This window comes from Eucalyptus grandis, chromosome 3 (genome assembly GCF_016545825.1).
Source record: "Eucalyptus grandis isolate ANBG69807.140 chromosome 3, ASM1654582v1, whole genome shotgun sequence".
Lineage (NCBI taxonomy): Eukaryota > Viridiplantae > Streptophyta > Magnoliopsida > Myrtales > Myrtaceae > Eucalyptus > Eucalyptus grandis.
Genome location: NC_052614.1, coordinates 26,637,292 through 26,663,482, shown reverse-complemented (window position 1 = coordinate 26,663,482; position 26,191 = coordinate 26,637,292). Strand labels below are relative to the sequence as shown.

Here is a 26,191-nt window from a genome sequence, read left to right as displayed (position 1 = left end):
TTCATCGACGTGCCTATAGTACTATTCTCTGAGCTGATCACTTAGAAGATAACTAAACTAGTTGGGGGAGTCATTAAGGGATTTTAATGCAACAGGTTTGAGAATTTGACCACGAATTGACTGATCAACCGTATTTGTGACGGTCTGATTTTCTACTTATGTTTTCAGTTAATTGAATCGGGTTTTTCGTCGACGTGTCTATAGTGTTATTCTTTGAACCGATCACTCATGGGATGACTAGACTAGTTGAGAAGTTATTAAGAGATTTTAATGCAATAGCTTTGAGAATTTGACCAAGAATCAACTGCTCCAACATGTTAATCTACAAGGATCATTGCGGCACAATGGAAAATCTATCAGAGACCGGAGATAGGTCGATTCAATTGGAATACGTAAATAGGCATAGGTGATTCCACCTAATTACACAATTCTCATCGATTGCCACTAAACCGATTTTTCTATCATTTTGGTACCTTATGCCAGTAATTGAAATCTCAATATTTTCACGACAATCGAGAGTCACCAATGAGTCGAAGATATACATTGTGACTCGAAAATAATCGATCACATGTCATTTGCACCGAAAATTTCCAAAAACTACTCGATAGTTAAGGTTGCGCTAAAATCATATTTGACTGAAAGTAAATGAGGAAATTATGCCGAATTTAGAAATTGAGAACCCTAATGTGTCACAATTAATCCTAGGAATGTTGTTGCATCTTTTCAAGATTTATTGACGATGTGAATGGTAAGTGAAAAATGCAAATGCAGCAAATTAAAGGAATAAGAAAAAGACTATATTTTAAATGGATTGTTAATCCTGAATGTGGAACCAATGGAAATAAGAATTATAAGAGTGAATTGAGGGCTTATCTTGGTTAGTAAGGTTATTAAATGGCCAAGTGAAAGAAAGGAAAAAATGAAGGATAAAGGCAATGAAACTCGGATGCCTTCATGTGAGGAATTTACTTACATTTGAATGTCATTTGAAGGGTAAAGAGTAATTCCAAAGAGGGTAGGCCCCTTGAGAGTAATGGGGACTTAGGTTCCATGGAAAAATGGGGGAGGGGAAAGTCATTGGAAATGGCTGCAAATTCGGAGCTATGTAAACCAAGGGGAATTTCAGCACCATTTGAGTCTCATTTGAAAGGGATAAGCTTGTTTAGATGTGGTAGGGCACTTGACAATGAAAGGAGTGAGTTTTTCCATGGATAAAGTACCAAGGCCCTTGTGGAAAAACAAAAAGGTTGTGGAAATATGGAAGGAGGGACCCCCCATGGTCCTTTTTCCTCCCTCTCCTCTCCCCCTCCGTGCAATCCCTTCTCCTCATTGGCGCCATGCGTCTACCCTTTTCTTTCTCTCTCTCCTCCTTTCTTTTTATTTGCCTTTCCCTTCCTTTCCTCAGCTGCAAATCCTTTTGTCTTCTTCTTCTTTAAGCTAGTTTATTCGGCCCTTCCTGCTCCCTCTTAGACGACAAACCAGCGACCAAGAAAACAAAAGAAAGCTATGTTTTAACATTACAAATTTTCTAGACCCACAAAAGCTTCAACCCAACTACCTTTATCTTTCGCTTCTCTTTCCTGTGGCCTTTATTTGCGGCCTTTATTTGCTGAGCAACCATCTCCACCAGCAAGCCCACAGCCCTCTAAAATCAACACCGCAATTTCCTTTGTTGGTCGGAAACTCTTCAGCTTAGTTCACGGCTGTTGTCGCAACACCTTAGCTCATTTCTCCACCGTTTCAGCTCATCCTCACCACTGAAGAAGCCAAACCCTTCGCCCGTGTTGCCATCCAACTACCGAAGCCACTCCGACATCCCCGGAGGTCACGGCTTAGCTACTGCCGCTCAGTCAGCACCAGTAGCTTTGGATTTCTAGTTAGGTAAGTTGTTTTTCTAAGGCTTGATTATGGGCTATGTACCTCCGTTTAGGAATTTAAATAAGCTAAGGAAGGTTTAAATGGGATTAAATATAACTTAGTGTTAGTTTACAAAGGTTAGATCAACCATAGAAAAGCTTAGTATTTGTTTAAATAACAAGCTCAAAACCTTAGAAGATTGTTTAGCCAAAGACAGAAACTATTCTCCAGAGCTGATTTTTAGATGCTTACGGTTTGCTATTTTTATAGATTGAGATGTGTTGTGATTTTGAAGTGATTTCTTTCCGAAAAAATATTTTAGACGTTTTCCATCATAAAATATATTTTTCTCAGGATTTTTGGGGAGTTAAAAGAAGATTTTGACTCCATTATCTTTAAACAGAAAGTCAGACTATATAGGAAATCCTGACCTATTGGGATTCTATGGGTCTTTACTAACCCTTAGGGTTCGAAGTTCCAAATGATTTCTTCACAAAAGTTATTTTTTTTTATATCTTCTAGTTTAACATACTCAAACTTTAGATCAAATGAACCTATTTTGGACCCTGAACTAAGCTGATTTCATAAAACAGAGACCATCTGGAAACGGACCCGAAGTGCTAGATTGAGTGAATTAATGGGCTGAATCGAGAGAGATCTGGGTCTTGGTGTCTCCATGAAAAACGTTTGTTTACATGTCCTTTATCACATATTCAAGTTTGAAAATTTTTCGAACTCAATTGAGTTGATTGCTGGTGTTAAACTTGGAAGTGCGCAAATAGACAGTTTTTGCCGATTATAGTAGATAGAGTAATGTGTGATTGTTTTTAATGACATGCTTGTTAGAAACTTGCTTATTTAGTGATATGGCTAAGGTGCACAATTAATTGTTAAATTGTTAAATTGGATAAATGCATATGCTACATAAGAATCTATCACAAGCCTTTGGGGCCGGATGATACTCCTTCGGGAATGCCTCAAGTCAACGAATGCTAGTCGCAATGGATGCTAGATCGATGGTCCTAATCGGAATGCCGTCTAGATGTAGACGTTGCCGTGCTCAATGGTGTGAAACGATGCCCAACCATGACAGATGACAATTATATGTTGGGTTGACCATTTCTAGTAAATTGAAATTTGTCGAGACGCATGAATGATCGAACTTGAGGGGCCTAATTGGAAGACGGAATTGTGTGGTGCGATATGGGACATACCATAACAATTTAATCTGGTAATTGGGAGTCGCCGTACTATTGTGTTGATATGTACAATCTTGCATACATGGTTAATATGATATATGATTTTGATATTGTTATGGATTATTTGATTGATACTAATGTACAGGGAAATGCTAAGGTTAAAAGAGTTGTGAGAAACATGACTAGGTTGTATGTAGAGTGTATTCTTCTCCTAATTGAGATTTAAGTGATAAACTCGTTGAGATGTGATCTCACCCCATTGTGGGATAAATTTTTCAAGTCCCTAGATTGAGGCTTTTAAAGAGAAGTGTAGGAGTTGGCAAGAAGTGAAAGCTAGGTTTGTGTTCGGTTGCTGTAAGAAGTCAATAGATCTTCCATCTAGTTTGGACAATGGGTGATAGTTTACCCATTTGTTATCGAAAAGTCTGACGGATCGCCAGGGACCTTGTTCCCATGGACGAGGAGCTTAAAGTGTAGATAGCCTAAAAGCTCTTCTTTTTGAAACAGATCCATGTCATAATAGACTTTTATGTATATAAATACTCTTCTAAAAATATGTGTGTTTAGTGTAAATATAATCCTATGTTTGCTATCCCGTCTCTATGTTATTTGGAGGTTATTCTTATTACGTTTTTGCTTGCGAAATAAAATAAATGGGTCGGCAACCAATCTCGAGAGGTTGCAAAATTTTATTATTCGACCACTGAGCAATATGCATGCGCTCAAGGTTTGGGTCGCGATAGTGTTAGTCTGCAAAGGTCATTGCGGCACAATTGAAAATATATCAGAAATTGGAAAAAGGTCGATTCAACTAAAATATGTAATTAGGCGGGGGCGATTCCACCTAACCGCAAAATTCTTGTCGATCGCACTAAACCGATTTTTCTCGTCGTTTTGGTATCTTGTGCTCGCAAGTGATGTATTGAGATTTTAACGACAATTGAAAGTCACCAATGAGTTGAAGATATACATTGTGACTCGAAAATAATCGACAACGAGTCAATTGCACCAAAAATTCCCAAAAACTGTCCGATAGTTTAGGTCACACTAAAATCACCTCTAACTGAACTGCAAAATTTAATCCGATTTTAGAAATTGAGAATTTTATCGTGTCACAATTAATTCTAGGAATTTCGATGCATTCTCTCAAAACCTTTTGACGAATGTGAAATTTTGATGGAAAATTCAAATTACAATAAGCAAAGTAAAATTGGGGGAAAAAATGCCGTAATGTAAAGGGATTTTGGTCGTTAATGAGAAACCTTAGAAGATGGGAATTATAAGGATTTAAATAAGACTTTATCCTTGTTAACTAAGGTTAAGAATTGATAAAATGAAAAAGAGAAAAGCTAATAGAAAGGAGGTCAAATTTTGATGTAGACATACCACAAGGAAATCCACCACCATTTGAGTTTCATTTGAGGAGGATAAGATTGGTTTGAAGTGGTGGGCCACATGAAAGTGAAAGGAGCTTAACTTTCATGGAAGAAGGACCCAAGGCTTGTGAAATTGGGGAGGGGGACCCTCCATGGTACTTTCTCTCTCTCTCTCTCTCCCCATCTGCATGTATCCCTCCCCCTTGTGCCGTGCGACTACCCCTCTTTCTCTCCCTTCCTCTTTCTTTCATTTTCATTTCCTTTTCTCAATCGTAAAGTCCCTTGTCTTCTTCTCCTTTAAGCTATTTTGTTCAACCTCCCATGTTTCTTCTTAGACGACAACCCAACAGCCAAAACAAAGAGGAGAGCTCTATTTTAGCGCTGCGGATTTTCTAGACTAGCAGAAACCTTGGCCAAGCTGTCCTCATGTTCCATTTCTCATTTGCAACTGTCCTCACCAACGGCCCAGCAGTCCACAAAAACCAACGAGATTTCTGCATCTCTTCGCTGGAAGCTCAATGCCGCTACATACGGCTGTTGCAGCGTTTCCACCGCCCATCCCTCCTCGATCTCGACTCATGGCCCTCACTGGAAGCAGCCATCCCTTTGTCATTCCTACTGCCCAGTCACCGGAACCCTTGTTGCACCGGTGCAGCCCGCCAGTCGACTAAATAGCTCCAAGGTGCCGCTGCCTCGCCTCCAAGAAGCTCACCTCGTCACTGCTCGACCTAGTCTAGCCGAGAAGCCTGCTTCTGAGCAGTAGGGCGAGGGCCTTGCTGGCCTAAGCAGTAGGGGTGATCGAGTCCAGGGTGGGTAGGGTCTAGATCTGGACCCTGTACCCGACCCTATTATAACGGTTCTCTTTTTCTGGATCCTGTTCCCGACCCTGTTTGCATTAAATCCTGTTCCCGACCCACCCTGTTTTTCCGGTCCGGGAACAGGGTTAACCCTGTTTATATTGGAACCTGTTTTGCATATGTATCCAGTTAAATGAAGAAACTTTCATAAGTCATGTCATAAACACCCAATATAAAAGTACCAAGACCTGCTTGAAAGTTGGATAAATTGGATATGTATCCAGTCAAATGAAGAAACTTTCACTAGAACCAAGAAAAAGGGAAAAAGAAAAAAAAAAAAAAAAGGAAGATCTCCCAGTGCTTGTGAGAATTGATAGAACAAAGAACTTCACTTACAAACAACTACAACCTGATCCCAAAAATTTCCAGTTTCTAACAAAGATATTAGTGATAGCACCAAGCACCACCACTAGCAATATAGTTCATATTTTCACTTTAACTCCAAGGTAATAATTACATATGTGCACAATAATTAAAATGTCTCTTAAACAAAGGCAAGAAGCAGAAAGAAGTGACAGGACTAAGTTCTGATTTAAATGAAAGGAAAAGCACCTCATGGAGCTTATTCCTTCTTCCTTTAGATTCAATAGGAAAGCACCTCGGCATGAAAAACAACCTGGAATTATTTGACAACCACACTGATCACAATGAGAAAATCAAACCACATAGAGTAAGCAGAACATAAAAGTTCCAGATGCTTTGAGTAGTAAACCAATACATTAACTTCTAATAATTACCTTCCTCTATAAAGCAAGAAGCCCAATGCAGCTAATATTGACACAACCGTGAGAAACAAGAGAGAGTTAATAGAATGACATACAACATTGCAGTCAACACAAAAACCATCAGTTAACAAAATGACATGTTACATCGACACGAAGAATACCATGAGGCGTTAAATTTAAGTGCTAATTGACAAGCCCCATTTTCACTGCATATGAAAAGGAAATGGGATTGAAAGTCGTTTGCAATAAATGAAAAGCTAATTCAGGCTCGTGAACTAGAATATGCGCCTCTCGAGATCCACATTTATGACCAACAGCAAAAGATAGAGCATTTTCCTAGAAAGCAACTCCCGTAAGCACAATCACTTGAAAATGTGATTCCTCGAAATCTAGGAGCCCCAAGCAACTACTCCAGCAATTCCTATCTAAATCTAGCAATGGCCGAATGCGGAAAAAATCTAATTCGAACGCAATGGAATGCGCAAACTACACAAAGTCGCGGCAACGCATTCGGACGAGAAACCTCGGCCGTCCCGGTGCGAAGCCCGAAAGGGGGACTCACTTTGGGTGAGAGGTTGAAGATGTCGAGGCAAATCCCCGCCACCGTTGTCGATGTTGGGGTGGTAAATCGCCGTCTGGACCATCACGCTCGAAGGCTGAAATAGGTACCGAGACATTCCACAACAACGACCCTCGAAATCAAAACTCAACAACAAAGACAACTCTTTCATCTCCGAACCAAAACCAAACCCCTAAAAAAGAAAAAGATGAAAATGCACCGTTCGGGAATTTGGATCTTGAGCTTGAAGACGCCACCGGTGTACACAGAATCTTCAAGGCCTTCGATTTCTGGAACGAACGACACCCGGCACGATCAGCGATTCGGCGACGAAAACCAACAAAAATTAGGGGGGCGCGAAGCAAGGAGAGGCGGAGTGGCGACGTCGGGATCTCACCGGCTGCGGGTGTCGCGGGAGGAAGGCGACAGTGGGTGAGCGGAAGCAGTGTCAGCGCTCGGATGGATCGGCGGAGGTCGCGAGCTTGGGGAAGTTTGCGGGTGTGAGAGCTTGAGAGTAAAGATAGAAACAAATTAGGGTTTTTGGACTACCTTAAAAACCGGTTCTCAAACCGGTTCTCGAACCGGTCCGGTCGATCCGGTTCCTGGGTGGGTAATCCCTCGGAACCGGTTCCCGGACCGATTCAAACAGGGTCTGCACTTCGGGAACCGGTTCCCGGACCAGTTTCAACCGGAACCGGTTCTCGATCCTGTTTTCTGGGTGGGTTGATCCGGGAACCGGGTTGACCCGGTCCGGTTGCACACCCCTACTAAGCAAGGCCATCCGAAGGTGTTCTAGCGCCTCCTTGGATCGAGACCTCGTTGCCATTGCTGGGGGTCTTTAGCTTTTAGTTTAGGTGAGTCAATTTCCTAATTTCTTATTAGGGGTTGATTACATTTCCTTATGAGTAGGATTAAGTTAAATAAGATTAGAAACTAGTTTAGTTAGGATAATGACTAGTTAGATAGTTAGTTGAGATGAGACTAGATAGTTAGGTTGGTTAGACTATTTAGTTAGAGACTTAAATATATAGTTAGGTTGGTTAGACCATTTAGTTAGAAACTTAAATATTTAGTTAAATGCGTAGACTAAAAGGTTATTGCAAGGCATTAGTTTAGTCGAATAATTTGATAATTGGTTCTAGTTGCAATCAAATTGAATTGATAGTGAAAAATTATAAATGGTAATTAATTAAATAATTAAATTTAATGATTTAACTATAAATTAGTTAATTATTTAATATTTTCCGGAAACTATACCGGGATAACTAGTGATCGGAATTTTGTGCTAATTTCAATAGTATGCTCAGTTTATACAATTGATTACTAAATTGTGAAATTGAATGACAGATTTTTTTTTTTTGTCAGTCCTACTTTATTCCTACTCTACACTCACTTTCAGACTTTTGCCCTGCCTCTTGCAGGGCGTGGGAGTCGAAACCCACTCTTGAAACTTACGCGTCCCCACCCCATCCCTCTCGAAAAGGTGGGGATTTGAACCATCACCTCCCCTTCCATGTTGGAAGGGTGGCCACTAGGGCGAATCCCAGTGATTAATGACGGATGTTGAAATTGAGTATTCGTCTCAATCAATGAAAATTCGGTATTTAAGTTGGAAAATACCAGAGGCAAAAATTTTGTTACCAAAAGTGGGTTTTGACTACTATATAAATAGTGGGGCTTCAAAAGAGGAATTATCAAAAAAAAATTATCATACTGATTGTGTATATGCCCACAATTATTTTACAATATATTTATAATATGAAGAAAATAGGCCATGATCACCATTTTAATTGAGGTATTTGAGTGTAATGCACGATATCCTAGGCTGAAATTGGATGAATGCATGAATGATATGAGATGCCGTCACGAGCCTTTGGGCCGAACGATGCTCCTTCGAGAATTTCCCAAGTCAACAGATGTTAATCGCAATGGAGGCTCGACCGATGCTCATTCGAGGAATGTCGTCTAGATGTAGACGTTGACGTGTTTGATGGTGCGAGACGAAACCCAGTTAAGCCGGAAGATTGCTGACTATTAAGTCGGCCATGACCGATAATCAATTAGAATGCATGAATGATTGAGATTGAGGGGCTTGATTAGGATACGGAATTGTATGCTACAGTATGGGACATACCATAACGATTTGGTCTGGTAATCGGGGCCCGTGAATCAATGACGATATATATTTATGTGTATACATGTCGAGATGTTCCACGATGCACGATTTCAATATAATTATATACAAATTTAAATGGTACTAACATGCGGGATGCACACGGGTGTTACATGAGTTTTGGGAGATATGGTTAGACTACATGCGGGTGTACTTTTCTCCTAATTGGAATTAAGGAATGAACTCGCTAAGAGATGGCGTCTCACTGTTATTGTATAACCATTTTCAGATCCCTAAATGGAGGATTGTCAAGTGAGGTGCAGGGGTTCTCAAGAAGTGAAGCTTAAATTTTTCTTTAGTCTATGTCAAATGTCAATAGGTCTTCCGTCTAGTTTGGACAATGGGTGACAGTTCATCCTTTTGTTATCGAGAAGTCTGACAGATCGTAGAGGACTCCAGTCCCATGGACGAGAAGCTCAGAGCATAGAAACCCTAGAAGCTCTTGTTTTTTTAAATAGATCCATGTAGTGTTGGACTTCTCTCGTATATAGGTGTTCTTTGTATTATAAGTGTGTTTCGTGAAAATATCGTCCTACGTTTCTATCCCACTTTTGTGTTATTTGGAGATTATTATTATGTTTCCATGAGTGCCATAAATTGAATGTGTCGGCGACAATTTCTGGGGCGTCGCAAATTGTATTGACCACCAAGGAATGTGCATGCACTCAAGATTCGGGTCGTGACAAGAGCCACCAACACGGTCATAAGAGTCTTTAATAGCATTGAAGTCCCCCAAAACTAATTAGGCCGAGTTACGCAAATCAATGCTCCTAAGGATCAAGTCCTCCCACAAAGGTCTCCGGAGCGAAAATGAGTGATCGTCATAGACAAAAGACATAGCAAACCACCCCGGAATCCAACCATATGAGGTTCCCATGAACCGCCCGCTAGTAATTGCAAAAGCTTCAAACTTAACTTGTAAGGGATCCCGGCCAACTTAGATCCTACCCTTAGGAGAGAACTCATAGTTTGCAAGCCAACACCACTCTCTGATCAGTTCCCCAAAATTGGAATTGAAGAGATTCTGTGGCACATTCGTTTCCAATAAATCAACACAGAACAAGTGGCTTGATGAGACAAGGTTTCGGACCTTCGCATGCTTGATGGGGGCAACAAGGCCCCTAATATTCCAACAACCGTCGAGGCTTCAACAGGGCTGATGGGGTCCTCTCCATCGGGAACAGGGGCATCCGTCTTAATAAGGATCTACAGGCATGTAAGGGCCCTACGAGTTGACGTCAAGGGTAGAGACTTGTTGCAACAACATTTTGCTTGGTCAACTGTTCCTCATCACTTAAGCTAACCGAAAGGGTTGGAGCAAATTCCCTAGGAGAAGGGGACTTCTTTTTCTTTCACCTAACCTGTTGCCACTCCAATTCATGCTCTCGAGAGCCCTCCACCCTTGCTAGAATAGGCTCAAGGCGATGGCTCGCTACAGGAGGGGCGAGGCTGGTTTGAGCCTACTGTGAGCCCACCTCCGGTCTAGGGACGGCTGGAGATTCCTCACAGTTGTGTCCAAAAGTGCCACACTTCAAGCATTCGATCGTTTCCATTCATATTTAATGGCAATTGATCGAGAGACTCCATTCAACTTCACATTAGCTGAAGAGACCCTCGACTGGTTAACTTGGAACTAAACGCAAACCCTTGCAAAAGAAATCATTCGCATTTACTCCATGCGGTGATCCACATGAAGAGGCTTACCAACAGTGCTTGCTATGCCGATGTCGACCACAGGTCGAGGGAGAGATTCTTCAAGTGGATCCAAATTGGCACCATGATTTGCTTTTCCCTCTTCAACTCTAGAAGAGGTTCCATTGTTGCAAGATGAGAGGGACTCTTGCAATGGTTATAGGTCCATCCTCCAATATCTTCATCCGGGAAAGCGTGGTCGGGGATATAGAAGAAGAAAAACCCCTGATTGTCCGCGAAAACCTCAAGAAGCTTCGCCCTCAATTGTGTTTAAGAGAATCCTCAGTGAGTTGGAAAGACAGCCTCCTTCCCACATAGTATCCAACGAGGCATTCATATCACTTGGGATCCACCGCATCAAGCACCTCCTCCGATAGATTAACAGTCGGGATATTGTCCTCAAATGAAGGGGGAACGTAGGTTAGATCGTACCCCTTAGTTGCAAGCTGAGCAATGTTCGCCCACGATTGGGGAGGTGAGGGCTTGGAGTTTCCCGACTGCTTTTGCGGGGCTTGAGGCTTCTTGGACGCCAACCTCACACGACTACGTCCTCTTGAGTGTCCTCCCCAGGCCGAGGCCTTGGCGGCGATCCCGGTTCAGCATCGCCTCTGCTGCAGGGCCCTTTCTCGTGACAGGGACGACTCGGCAGCCAAGTTTCGAGAAGAAATGCTGAGTCCCTTCTCAGTACCTGCACCCATTTAGGCCACATTGCTCGGTTCACCCACCACAGTAGGTGAAGCAGCCATAAAACAGCAAAAACCAACACTAAAACCCCCTGAACAACCTTCTATAGTACAGGCAAAGCAGAGGGGGTCCATACCAAGGCAAGGCAAAGCAAGATCTTCAACAGGTCGAGGAGGGATACTGAGGATTGTAATCTCCACAGTAGAGACGCTTTGGGCCGCTCCGAAACCCAGCACGAGCAGAATCAGGTGAAACAGAGCAGCAAATCGCGTGCTAGGGCAGAACCCCTTTCCACTAACAGCACCAAGCAGAGCAAGGCTTATGCGGGAAGAAGAGGGGTGCTGAGGAGTCACAAATCAACAGCAAGGGCCGCCAAAGGAGCTTCGACACCCAGCACAAACAGAACCAGGGTCGATAGAGCAGCAAATCGATCGAAATTTAAGGTAAGGTAGATGTCGACTGGGGGGCAAAACAGAGCAAACCGCTCGGTGAGGGACAGGAGGAAGGTCAGCTGAAGCTACCCTCCAAATCTCAACCGAAACCAATGGCTACAAACTTCGGGATGAGCAGAAGAACAGACGAGATGAACAGGAGCTGAGTCTCGCCCTAGAGAGAATCCCGGTGAACAGTAAAGCGAGAATGCACAATTGGCCCTCCTCTAAAGAACGAAGCGAAAATTTCTCTATTTAATGTCGAATACTCAAAAATTCATGGGCTTGTAATTAATGTTTAAAATGAGTCATGGTTATGAGTCATGATTTTGTAATTAACGTGAGTCATGAGTAATGGTTGAAAGACATAGGTATCTTAGTTTGAATATGTTTTTATGAGGCAATATTATGCTTGTGTCACTAGTGATCATGAGTCATGATTTTGTAATTAATATTTTAAGATGAGTAATGGTTGAAAGACATAGGTATCTTAGTTTTAATATGTTTTTATGAGGCAATATTATGCTTGTGTCACTAGTGATCATGAGTCATGATTTTGTAATTAATATTTTAAGATGAGTAATGGTTGAAAGACATAGGTATCTTAGTTTGAATATGTTTTTATGAGGCAATATTATGCTTGTGTCACTAGTGATATAATCTTGTTTGTCTTTCTTTTCCCTTATGACATAAAGGCTTCTTTTTAAAATATGCAAGCAAGACTAGTCTTCAGCAAAAAAAAAAAAAAAAAAAAAAAATTGTTTATTTGTGTGCTTAGACCATGCAAAGTTAATTCTCCCATTTTCTCTTCAAATTTATATCCGCCATTAGAGATTTTAAAATGGTAAAATAGCACCTTATCCTTATCATATGCTCTACACTCAGAAAGATCTTGTGAATCAAAAACTGAGGTGAAAAAGTCTTACATTTAAAATAAAAGTTTAGCTGGATAAAAAAATTTCTTCAATAAGGTAAGGACCAAATGCTCATATGGGTTTTGGTGCCAAAAGGGTAGATGAACAAATTCATATATAGGGACCACCGGCCGTGGTGGCTCCGCTAGGTAGGCTTCAGGTTTCCAACGAGGAGGTCTAGAGTTCGAAGCCCCTTCAATGCAAGTTGAAGGGAGGCTAGTGGATTACCGTGTGGCGTCTTAAGTGGGTTGCCGGGGGTGGTGGGTCCTCCCGCTTATGCAGCTCCCCAGGTTTACCCCCTCCGACTGCCGGCCGTGCGGGGGGTTCCTAGGTCACCAAAAAAAAAACAAATTCATATATAGGGAAGAGTCAAATTACTTTAGTTATTTTGCAAAGAGATGATATTTTATTTCAAGTCAGTATTTCTATTACAATAAAAAGGATGACAAACTATCATGTGCTATTTTATTCTCAATTGAAACTATTACCATGTGTAAAACCCAATAATGAAATATAAAATGAAATTAGCTTAGATCTACAAAAACATAGTAAACTCTCTATTTATTAAAAGGCCTCGTCTAATGCTTATTTAGTAGTTGTTTATAGATCATTAACTTAATAGTTATGGGTTAATAGACTTTTGTATAAACTGAATGGTGGGATAATATAATCTAGAGACGATAGAAATGGGGATAGTTTTCGTCGCCTTCGTCTTTGAGGGTGAGAACCTCGCCGCAGATAATAATAATAATAATAATAATAATAAAGGCTACTAGAAAGCTATCTAAGTTCATCACCGTCTCTTTCCTTGCCATCCATGCACGTAGTTGAATTATCCCTCTTCATCCCTATGCAAGCCAAATGAGAGCATAAATCCCAATCTTTCAAAGAGTTCTCAATTTTATTCTAATCTTCCTTCAAAATTATTTCAAATATTCCGTTACATCCATTCTCAATTTCTGATTTACCCTTAAAGAAAGAAAGCTTATCTAGTATTATTTTTAATTGAAGGGAGAATATTTATTAAGTTATTTTCAAAATACAATCAAAATTTTTGGTATGAAGAGGAAGTTAAAAAAATCAGGGTCTTCTATAAAGATGGTCTAAATTGCAATGCTATAAATACTTAAGGGTGAAAAGGGCCGGAGGTAATTAAATTGATTTTTTTGCTAGTTTTGGGATAGATTTGATTAAAATTTGAAAGGTGAGAATTTACTTTAATAACTTAGAAAGGGTAGGGACAAAATTGGGAGAGGAGAAAAGGCAAGCACAAATCGTATTCACCGTTTGTTTTAATAACAAAAATGAGGGCATATTATGTATAAAGAAAGATTTATTGAACTCACATTATGATTGTTTTCAGATTTTAAATAGTTATTAGATGAAGAAAGTTGTCCTTGGGATATTAAGAAAAAGGACAACTTCCAAAAAAAGTTACGACCTTATATACTTAGGAAAATTTCAATGCAACTTTTTCAACCATCGATAAAAGTTACAGCGTTTTACAATTAGGAAAATTACAAACTATCTTTCAAAGAACACGACTTTGAGATGGATAAGAAAGTAGAAAATCAATAAAGAAAGGAGGGCCATCATCCCCATGTGGAGCTTTGAGCTTTCCTTTTGTTCTTCTTTTCACTTAGCGCTAAATGGCTTTATTATTTTATTTATTATATGAATAAATTTCACAAAATAAACATCTCGACTTTTATTTAGCCCAAAATACTCGAAAGTTTCATGTAGAATCTTACATGATATTTTTATAATTTCTTCAGTAAAAGCAATTAATAATTGAGTATGCTTGTGCAAGAATCTAAACTATCCTGCTACTCTTTTATTTTGTTTGTTTAAAATGATTTTGTATTTTGCAAAATGTCTATCTTATTTTTATTAAACTTTTTCGCTTATAGCTTTACCTTTACATATATGAATCATCGGATTGCTGGCATGAACAATAAAAGTACATGTGTTATGTCATGACCGGCTCGATATATTCAGCTAAAAGAAAGTAGCTGGGCAGATATGATTTTTAAATTAGAATACGAGGACTTAATTTCGTCATCCCTAAACTTATTAAATCCAGATAACAATATTTTTAGTTATTTCGAAATTCCGGCGGGACACGATCACAACAACTCAGGACACGTAATATGATTCGTGGCGAGCGTCCCTCGCTAGTCCTTTACGCAATGAAGCAACGGTCGGAATTGGCATCCCGCCGAGTTTCCTGAATCAAACCGTCAGCAGATCACAGCCGTCCGATCACGATCCCAGCATTGGGGGTATTATTTGTTATCGACGGTCAATCCGAAGTCTCTCTGGTTCTGCTCGCGTTCCTCTCGTCTCTCTCGCCATGGCGTCTGGCGATGTCATCTTCTTCCGGAGAGAAGAAGAAGAAGTAGCGATGATCCCGATTGAGCGTTTCTCCGTCGGCCTTTCTCCTTTTTGGGGTTTCCGTTTCTTGATTGATTGTTGATCGGGGATCTATGGCTTTCTCGGCCTTTCTCCTTTTTGATTTATAGGCATTTTGTAGTTTTGATTTGCGTTTTTCTTCAGTTGATTATCTTCGGAAGCAGTGAGATAATTATTCTCGAGTTCTAATTCCTCAACAAGTTGATGTTTCGCCAGGTTTGAGAAGTGGCGATCTATTGCCTTCTTCTGTAGGGCGAGTTGATGATTGTTTGAAATTGGACAAACAGCCATTTTGTGGATCCTAAGGAATGGTACATATGATGAGGTTGGTCAATTATTACTTAGAATGATGGAGCTTTTCTCAAGTTTGATGATCTATTCACATCTATCTTCGGTTGGGTTGGTGTATGGGCAGTGTCCTTGATCATCTTGAGGACCGGTGAAAAATTGCGGAGTGCGTGCTTTGTTTGAAATTGGATAAGCTTCCACATCTTGGATTTTGGTTCTTTTGATGTTCTCACTCTCTATCCTCACTCTATATGTGTATATGGATCAATCTGTAATAAATTAATATTTTGGCCACGCTATGATAGGGTGTGCAAGAACGAGCTTGACTCATGCTTTGAGGGTTTGAAGTTTGACATGAGATCTCTGATTGTCATTGGATGGCCTCTCTATTGGACATAGTTGCAAAAGGAGAGTACTAAGTCTCCTTAGTTGCAATGAGATATCTGTATGGGTTTGCTTAGCCGTCATTTTCCCCTGCTGTAATACTTTCTTCTGGCACTGTTATTGTTGGGCACAGTCTACAAGTGAGGTGTTTTTATGTGAGATGGGTTATTTTTTGTTTGTAGTGCCACCTTGAGGGCCTAAATTCTGAATTTTTTGGTTCACATAAATCCATGGGACGATGAAGGCTTTTTTGCGAGGACCTAAGTTATACTCCATTGCAAACTGTTAGCATCTCATTCTGAAAAGATGAACTGGTGCTGTGCTTGTGCCTGTTTGCTCTTAATAACATATACCACTTAGGTTACTTTCATAACTAGAAGGTCTCTTTGTTCTCATGTTTAATGATTGGCATATGTGATGAGGCCTCACATGGGGATGTTGATGGGACAGCCGTCTAGACATAACTTCCCTTGGCATTGCTTGCGCTGTGACCGCTTCTCTCCTTTTTGCTGATTCTCTTGTTTCGTATTCATCACAAGCTGGTTGTTTTGTGTATGCTGTCAGCAGACATGGCTGGTCAGGTAGGGAGGAGCAGACACTTGGTGCTTGGTTGGCATGTTCGTCAAATTTTGTAGTTTTTTTTTTTTTTTTTTTTTTTTTTTTTTTTAAATGGGTGAGGAGACAACTATCCTGCAGTGAATAAGCTTTGGTTTGAGGTTTTAACATATTTACTGAGCATAGACCCCTTCTGATCTTTGACGATACCCTAATGTATGACGGGTGAAATTCTACTTCGTATATATGATCTAAATTTAATGAAGCACTGTTGTTTAGGGCTATGAATTATACATTTCCAATTTCATCGTGAATCTTTGCGAATGATGATCTGTCAACCAGATATTTTAATTCATGGCTCTTCTGTATCTCTTTCTCATAAGCTCGACAATGGTTGTTCAAAGTCATCTTTCTTGTAATTGGAGATACTAGACGGTTGCCTTATGATCGGTTTCATTTGCTTGGGTATTTGCTTCGAAGGGATGAATTTTGAAGCATTTGGTTGGGTTTATCTCCAGAACAATGCTTGCGAAGGCTCTGATTTTGTACAGAAAGCTTATCAATGTTAATAAGGTTCAAGTCTCCCTCTAATCATAACAACTAATTTTGTGGCTTCCATGCTATATGGACTTATTGGTGCCTGTTCCAGTTTAGAGTGATCCAACTAAGGACGGTGTGAGGATGCCAATTGGTCAGAACTGTTAGGAAATGTACTTGAGTTGGGAAGGCAGGAGGTTATTATTTAATGCAATTATGTTTATGGGTGAAACTGAAGGGGCATACAACAAACCTGCAGTGAATGAGGCTTTGATTTGAGGTTTTAACATTTCTGGTGAGCACAGAGTTCAGTCTACTTCCCCTTCTGATTTCTTATGATACCTAATGGATGGTGGGTGAATTTCTACTTTGTATATGTAATCTGATCTAAGCATCAAGCATAGCTGTTGAAGGTCTTTAGGGCTATGAATTTATAGATCTCCAGTTGCATCATGATCCTTTGCCATTGGTGATCCGTTGTCCAGATTAATTCGTGGTTCTAGTGTTGGCTCTACAAGGATTGTTTGGAGCCATCTTCCTTCTAATCAGAAATATTAAACTTTGCCTTATGATCAGTTTCATTTGCTTTGGTATTTGCCTTGAAGGCATGAATTTTGAAGCATCTAGCTGGGTCTATTTCCAGAACAATGCCGGTGATGGCTCTGATTTTATACAGAAAGGTTTATCCACGTTATTAAGTTTCAGGTCTCCTTCTGATTATATCAACTAATTTAGTGGCTTCCATGCTATACGGATTTTTCGGTTGTCAACCAGTGCTTGTTCCAGTTTAGAGAGATCTCACTATGGACTGTGTGAGGATGCTAATTGATCAAGCTGTTAGAGAATCCAAGTTTTTGAGCTGGGGAAGGCAAGAGGTTATTATCTAATGCAATTATGTTAAGTTGAGCTACTGAATTGTTGTTTTTCTTTGAGGATCAGGGTGATGAGTGATGTCTGGATCTTTCTATAGGGATTATCTGTAGCTTCATGACCTCTGCAAAGATCTGGTTTATGATATTTTCATTTGACAGATTAGAGGAGATGTGATGGACATCTAGTTCTCTTCCTGTTGTTGGTTGGGGTCTCTCTCTCTTTTTTCTTTTTCTTTTTCGTGCAGATTATGTTGAATTTGACCTGGTTTGTGTTGAAGGTATTGACCCATTTTACCTAACTTTTAGTGAAATGACTTGACTTAGCAAGCCTTTACTTTTTGCTTCTTCTGGGGATATTTTTGGTAGAAATGGTTTATTTTGGGTGCCAGTTCAAGTTTCTGTTTTCAATGTCTTGCTCCCATCTTTGTTTTCGAACGTGACTGGATAAAACTACAATTACTACTATTGAGTCTTGTGTTCAAGGCTAAGTCTACTTGTTGCGTAGCTTGGTCATTCGGGGCCTTTACTTTTTGCTTCTTCTGGAGGTATTTATGGTGTAATTGGTTTATTTTGGGTGCCAGTTTATGTCTTTCTCTTGAATGATGTCATGCTCTCGATCTTTTTTCTGTCAACTTCACTGGATAAGAATACAAGTGAGTCCTGTTTCAAGGCTAAGTCTAGTTGTTGCTTTGCTAGGTCATTTGGTGGCACACATTGATGGCTGCTTGACTTATGGAGTAGTGACTGAGTCTCCTGACTGTTTGTTCCATTTCTTATCAAATTCTACTAACGTATACTTGTGATATGGGAAACTGATTGCTGATATTCACTAACATCATGGCAGATTATCCCTTCTTTCAATTGGTTTGGTGCAGTCCATAGAAGTTCTCTCCTCAGGATGCTCATTATATTGAATCTCCAGTTGAACAAATTAGTTTTATATTGCTTGTGTGTTGAAATTGAGAGTCACTTGGCCAGGAATTTGCTTCATCCCTCTACATGGATTCACGTGTCATTCTCTCCGAAACTCGTTTTCTATTATCATCATTTTCTGCGGAAGCTGGCTTTAGTTTGTACCTGCAACCTGCAGAACTATATCTGCAAAGATGCTTGGAATTTGCTCGTTTTCTTTTGGTGGGGAGGGAGGGAGGGAGGGAGGGGGGCATGGTGGAGTGCATGGTTTGGTTGTTATTGCCATCTGTAATGCTCACACTTTGAATGAGATGGTGCACTGGACATGTTGCTTTTGGTAGGTTTGTATGCTGTATGAGCTATACCTTGACAAGAAAAACTAACTGTTTTGAAGACTTCGCAAAGAATTGGGCCTTCCTGCAGGATGTATGGAGCTCGTAAAACTTTGCTCATATATTTGGACTGTTCAACATATTTCTGTCTGTTGTCAGTTGCACACTCTTGGAAGTGATGTCCGTGGCTAATGATCTGTATTTTATGGACTATAAATTCTTGAGATTTGCCAAATGAGAGGTGGCGATTTTCTTGTAACATCTCGGATTTTCATTTGTGGCATCTAATTGTGGGCGTTTATGGTCAAGTTTCCTAATTGGAGATATTTTGAGTGTTTGCTGACTAGTAGTCATGGGCATTATGGAATTGGCATCTCTTCCTCTCTCTTTTAGAATGCTTTTACAAACTATCCAGGTGGCATGGGTACTTTTGCAATTAAATGTCTTTTCACTTTTTCCAATATGAATGTTTTGTAATGGCAATTGGAGCCTTACAAAGTTGAGGATTTCTGTGGCTGCTCCTAGCAGAGTTGAGATCTCATCTTTTTCACCCTGGATCGCATCTCCGTCGCTCCTCTCAGTGCAGTATTTCGGTTAAACTGTTGGGAATAGTCTTATTATCAGAAGAAACAAACTGATTTCATTTTTTGTTGATGCCAATGTCCCTGTTGCACGCAATCTCAATTTCAGCTGGTTGATCTTTGATTCAGTCAGGTACAGACATTGACCATTCCCAGCACTGGTCAGTTTATTCTTCTTTCCTCCAAGTAAACTTACTTCGATATTACAGCTAAGCTACACTGCCATTTGCATCGACTTCACTGTAGCACTAATCTATGATCACTAATGTAAAGTTGGGAAGTCTATAAAATCGATCTGAATGATAAGCCACAGCAAAGTTCCATTTCAGTGCCTTCTGCAGAACATTAATTAATCTGTTGAGAAGTTATTCTACTGTTAGTTTTCATTAATTTATAAATTTGCTTCATATATATTTTTCAATATAAGTTTTAGTTACTAAGTTCTCCTGTTGAAAATTTAATTGTTGTACAAATAATTATTCTCAATTTATTATTGGCCTCTTGTACTGTATTCAGAAATGGATGAAGAAATTTGATCATTTCTTTATATGATGTAGAAGATTAGATGATTCTGCTTGCTAGTAAAACTAAGTTGCCATATTGATATTTTGTCCAACTCTAGCTCTTTCTTTGCCATAGAAACCAGGAAAGAGGATCCTTGTGCCTGCCACTAGGAGAAGGAAATCCTCATAAAGATGTATTTTCTTTGCCAGATTAAATGTAATTATTTTTTCTCCTTGAAATTTCTTCCAAGTTGATGAAGAGGAATGATGCTGCAAGCATTTTGCATATAGATCAATTTCCCTTTCACTTTCCCCTTGCATTGGTAGTTTCTGATTGCGGATTTGTTAGTGTGGCTGGCTTATTGTTATTAGCATGAGTACCTCAGCAAACTTGGCCACATGGGCATTGGGTATATTTTTATTACGAGCTCTTTTTATCTGATTTCCATGTTTTCTTTTGCCAATTAGATCTTTCAGTATGCTTTTTCAGTTAAGATAATGGATTATTCTGATTTTTAACAGTAGGAATCTTTTTTATTTAGAGAACTTTGCTTTCGATTCTCATATTCGCTACTCCTTATTGCTTTTTGTTAAAACTTTGGATATTTTTTCTTCAGGCATATTCATTATCAAGCAGTCATTATTCTTGCACCTTAAGCTCCTGTAGATATGGACATTAGGAAAAGCAAAATCTATGGAAGTATGATCACTACTGCGCAGTGTTTTTACCATTTACTGTGGCTATGTTGATGATGGTGTTGCTGGATATTCTCTCTCAGAATTGGATATCTTCTCCTTCTACTGGTGTCTGCCAAAAACATTTTCTATGAGAATGGATGTCTCTTGGTGGATGCCTGCTGTCCGTGTAAGCTTATTGAGACTACTGCTTTTGGTGCCTGCTGTCCAATAACTTTTGCTGCAATGAAGATTGGATTTGTTGCCATTTCTTTCATGCAGAAGCCTCTTTGTTTCCTCCTAACAATAGAATAGGTTATCCATTTCTATAAAAACTCTTTTCTCAACAGTTGTTCACTCTCAAAAATAGGTGGCTACCTCTTTGGACAGAGAAGTGGGCCGTGGATCGTGTTTTGTATCTCAATAGTATTTAATAGTGTTCATTCTGGCCTGTTGATATGCACTTCGTGTGTTCTTTTCTGTTGGCACAGAAATTAGAATGGCAGCTGGACATATTATACTGGGATGGATTTCCTGAATCAGTCAGGCCTTGAGGACGCACAGTTGTGACTGCCGTTCTCCGTACTCCATTTTTTATGTGTTCTTTTTCGATTTTTACTTCAAAAATTGGATAGACCTATACAGACATTTTCAGGGTAGAACCTGCTTTGGCGTCAAGTGGGTTCACGTTCGTATCGGGTGGACTGGTTGTATCATCTTCTGACATTTAGCTGTTAGTGGATTAGAGGCTGTTTGATTGGGTTGTTAGATGTTTGGCAGTCTCTTTGTCTCATTGATGTCCTTTGATTAGGACTCTGAAGTTGATTAGAGTTGCAGCCATTGAAATGGTGGGGTTGCACTTGCTTTACACACACGCAACTTGAACACTGTCTGTCTGTCCTTTTCTTCACTTCTCCTCATCTAACTAGATGGATGGTGGACCCCATATCATGAATTATTGATCCATTGGAAGCAACATTGAAGAGATGTCTGTTGAGTTATGGAAGAGCAAATATGCTTAGCAGAATTAGGTGGATGAAGTTTGGATATCATTCGAAAGGAAATGTTATGGTGGCCCCTTTCTTGCTCTTTCTCTTAGGTCTTTGAGGAACTAAGACTTCACATGACATGCGCGCATGGCATGTGTAACTATTTATTGTCAGTTTCCCAGTTTGGATGCTGTTTGCAGGGTGACTTCAGGTCTGATGAACTTGAGAAGAGACATAAGAAAGTCCTTATTTGTCGTCCCCTTCTGGCTTCTGGTTTGGGTTTGATTATGATGTCGGTCATATTTATTCCCGCATATGGTTTTCTAGAGTGCCTTTTATGGAAGATTCCATGATTTGTCTAAGAATTTAACTTTTTGGAGATGATATAAAGTCCAATGTGGAGGCTTTTTTTTATAGCTCATGGGACACAAGGAGCACAAGATGAATTGCGCATTTACAGAGCCAATGGTGTCTTTGCCTTACCTTTGTCAATGTGCCTTTGTCATGTGTTCATGAGGCTTTTAACACATCAGACCAAGGGCAGAGAGACGAATTGCTTGTTCCCCATATTCAAGGTCGTCTGTGGTACAAGCATAATACGGGCATGCCTGATCCCAATCAGGAACTTTTCACTGGGGGACTTGGATGGGTTTGAAACCAGAATAGTTCCTCTTCTACCACGTGCTGAAAATATGGGTATCCTACCAATAACTGGAAGGGCTAGGTTGCTCAATTGAGGGGAGTGGGTTGAGGCTTCTCTGCTTGCAGTTGTGTTGGGATTTAGCAAGCTGTCCATCATTGCTTTTCTGTACAACGCTCTGACAACAATGGTTTTCTGTTCCAAAGATAGTTACTTTTAACCATCGGAGGGGATATCTCCAGTAAGACTCCAGCTGTAGACTTTCGGCTGAATACATAAGGACTTGATGCTTCTGGTTCTCTTCTTCCAGAGTTTTTTTCTTTCATGAACAAAAGATTCTGGTTTCGGTGAATAAGAATGAAATTTTGAAGTGACTGCCATTGATCAACGGATCTCTTGAAACTTCCACTGGTTTCCAAAATAATGGTGATTTCAATTTTGTCAAGATGGTATTGGGACTGGGGTTTTTTATTAAGTTCTGATCACAATGCATCGTCATTAAGTCGGACAAAGTGGAAACAAATTGCTTTTATATGGATATGGTTTCTTTCTGGTCTTTGATAGCTATGGAATTTGATTAGGACAGAAGATTTACTGATTGTAGGAGTCTCGATTATTTCAGAGTCACTGTAAGGATAATACTAGCCTTATGCTGGATTGGTAGCATTTGGTGCGCTTCCTTAGTGGTAATTTCTCTTGTAATGACTGGTTGGTTGCAGATGGATGAGGTTCTTATCTTTTTGGGAAATTGCTTCGGTCTGATATGGGATTAGTCTATTCTCTTTTCTTTGTTATTTAATTGCCATCGCCTCGATTCCCTTGTGATGTAAATAAGATTTTCACCTGATGGAGATGTTTCACAAAACCAGTCTTACTCATTTCTCTTCTTCTGATGTCGTGGAAATGGATGGTCCTTTGAATAGCATATACCAGGTGATCGTCAAAAGTGTTGATACCTCATCCATTTATAGTGAGTAATGTTCCTTCTTTGGTTATACAGATTCTTGCCAGCCAGTATGTTGTGGTCTCTTTGGGAAATGCTCCCCAAGCATGGTTATTGTGAATGCTATTAGATGTGGAATTATTTACTTCTGTCCAGCTCCCGGTACTATTGACAACCTCTATCACTGCAGAGCACTTCCATTTGTTCATTATAGTAACCTGGTTTTTGTTACACAATTAGTGTTCTGTATTAAGTTTGGTACCATATGAAAGCTCTAATTCTGATGAAGAGACAATTTCTGTCTTGACCATGTAGCTATATGAAAGCACCCTAATTATGATCAAGAGACAATTTCTAAATATTTGTTCCTATTACTCGTTATCCTTCTCATTGATGCTTACCTTGCAAGGCCATATCATTCACATTATCAGCAGTGAAGTGAAATTGAGAACTTACCGAGATGCTGGTCACACCTGCAGATCTTTGTACTGATGTAGAGGTCTTGGTGTATCTCCGTCGCCTCCTAGGACCTGAATTCATTGTGGGGTTCGCCTATGGTTTTCCTTCACAGTTGGTTAAGCATGATGCAATCTCATCTGACTAGGAACATGTATTACTCTACTGTCTTGAGATTTACTTGTACGCTTATATTTGAAAACATCTCTAGGACCCATGATTATGATGATGGAGCTATTGGTAGAAGTTTGATATTTGTATTTAACTCCTTTCAGAATCCCTCTCTTTAATTTGACGTTTGAACGAAGTTATGATGCTCTCTCTTGACTGTTCTTTCTTTCGTTGGATAACAAGTGGGAGAAGCAGGTCATCTTGCAGATTATGAATCTGTTTATGTGAAGAAGCTGGGATCTTCTATTTCCATTAACCTCAGCTCCAGGTTGTTGTGCTGATTTCGAATCTGTCTGGAGCCAGGTCCATTGATCTGTGTTCCTTAGCTCCTTTATTCATCATCTCTTCCAATTTTCTGGCATTGTTATTATATATGTATATTATGTGGTGGCAGAGCCACGCTTAATTGCAAGGAGGTAGTGTCAACGTTAGTGAACTGTCCACAAACTTTCTGCAAATCCATGTTGATAAGAGGGGTGAGTTTTAGCGTGATTAATGTGTCCTTCGTACTAAGATGGGCTATGACACTTGTTCTGGATCATTTTACAATGTGACGTTTGTATTCATATGTAAAAGGAGCTTCTGTGGCACAAGTAACAGTTTTTAGCATGCGTTTTGTAAACAGAGTTGGGTCTTTCCGTCTATAATCTGGATATTAGTGCACTGGTTATGCAACTATCGTGCCAACCTCAGAACTGGTGAAAAATTGCGGTGAGGAAGGCTACTTTCAGCAATGTGGCGGCCATTGAATTTTGCTAGAGTGCAACTATGGTGGATAGGTTGGCTACATAGAATGCAATTTTGTCTTGATTAAAGAACTATACCTTATCCCATCTGGAGTAGAAAACCTGCTGCTCTGCTGAATGCTTTTGTTTCCTTTTGTCGTAGTTAAGTCAACAGAAACATCTAGAAGATAAGAGTTGTCTTCATTGTGATGTGGCCAGAGGAGAGCGGGACCAGACCACTTGTTGCTGCTCAAGTAGGGATGGATGTAGAGTTGTTGGAATATGTGTTGTCAAGGGAGCAATTGAAACTAGATGGTTGCCGTACTGTAATTCTCAATTCCTATTGATAATCTGCTCCTTTTATCCGTGGATGTAGGTCAATTTGGCCGAATCACGTAAATTTTCGTGTATATCTTTTGGTGGTCTATTTATTTATTTTTTATCCGTGTCAATGGTCTAGGTTTATATGAAATGACAAGATAGAGATAAGACTTTCATTACTTAGCTCTCCCATCTTAAATTAAAGATTCTATAAGTCGTAATCAATGAACATGGTATCTCCGTCTATTTTTAATGTTGGAAAATACTCTTACAAAAAGAGACATTCATTAATATCTAATATGAAAATTTGAAATACTTGTATGAATTTTGCTAGTAAATAATCCTCTAATGATGAAGGAGATGAATAAACTGACATGAGAATGAGTCAAATTACTTTAGTTGCTTCGCAAATTGATGATACTTTATTTTCCGGACAGTATTTTTGTTATAAAATCAAGGATAACAAATTGCCATGTGCTATCTGTTTTGCAATTGAAACTATCACATGTAGAATCCTAGCATGAAATAGAAGCAAAAACATGTTAAATTGACAAAAAAATCATGGCAAATCTTCCATAGATAACAAGCTTACGGTTTGACACTCGTTTATAAACTCATAAACTAAGTAGTCAAGGATTGATAAGAATTTGTATAAACATAATGGTGTGGTAATGTAGTCCAAAGACAAAAAAGGGGCACAAGAACTTTTCAACATCTTTGGCCAAATTTGAGGACGAGGACTCCAATGGGGAGAAAAGAGGTTCTTGTTGGTGGAGAGCCACTTGTCCTAGACAAGATTGTGCTAGCAAAAAGCTATCCAAGTTCGATCACCTTTTCTTTCTTTGCTAGCAAGTTGTTGGTGTGGTTGAATTATCTCGAAAATTCTTTTCCTACTAATCGCTTAGTAGTAGAATCAATCCCAATCTTCTAAAGAGTGCCCAATTTCATCCTAACATCTAATCCCATCATAAAAAGATCCAATCGTTCTAATTTATTTCCCAAGTCTTCTAACACTTCCGATGGGAGCAAATATTTCATTAGATATCTTCTCAAATTTCAATTTCATCCTTGAAGAATGAAAGTTTATCTAATCTTATACTTCAAGGGAGGATACTTAAAATTTCAGGGGGAAAGCGACAGGAAGAAGTCAGGACAAGTGTTCAGAAAAATTCTTTACGCAATAAAAGGACTGAAGGCATCGCGTGCGTCCCAAGCAACGCACGCGGTCGGAATTGGCAGCCCACCGACTTTCCTAAATTAAACCGTCAGCAGAAGATCACAGCCGTCCAATCACAGCTGGCTTCGGAAATTTTTTTATATTATCGGACGGTCAATCCGAAGTCGGTGTATCCTTCCCTAAAAGTAACCGTTGTCTCCGTCCTCTCCATTCTCTCTTCATTACGCGTTTTTCCTCTCGCCTCTCTCGCC

General features: G+C 39.7%; 1 long non-coding RNA gene across 4 annotated transcripts; it reads left to right on the top strand.

Annotated features, from left to right (window-relative positions):
* The first annotated feature begins 21,884 nt into the window (after positions 1 to 21,884).
* Positions 21,885 to 24,804, top strand: LOC120291312. 4 transcript variants are annotated; one of them, XR_005549296.1, is made up of 4 exons: positions 21,885 to 22,388; positions 23,148 to 23,700; positions 23,901 to 24,193; positions 24,343 to 24,804. It is a non-coding gene; the product is annotated as an uncharacterized LOC120291312 (long non-coding RNA). The 4 variants fall into 4 exon arrangements; XR_005549297.1 differs by lacking the exon at positions 21,885 to 22,388 and having other exon boundaries at positions 22,856 to 23,700; positions 23,901 to 23,985; positions 24,112 to 24,193; XR_005549298.1 differs by lacking the exon at positions 21,885 to 22,388 and having other exon boundaries at positions 22,856 to 23,700; positions 24,343 to 24,496; positions 24,606 to 24,804.
* The last annotated feature ends 1,387 nt before the right edge of the window (positions 24,805 to 26,191 follow it).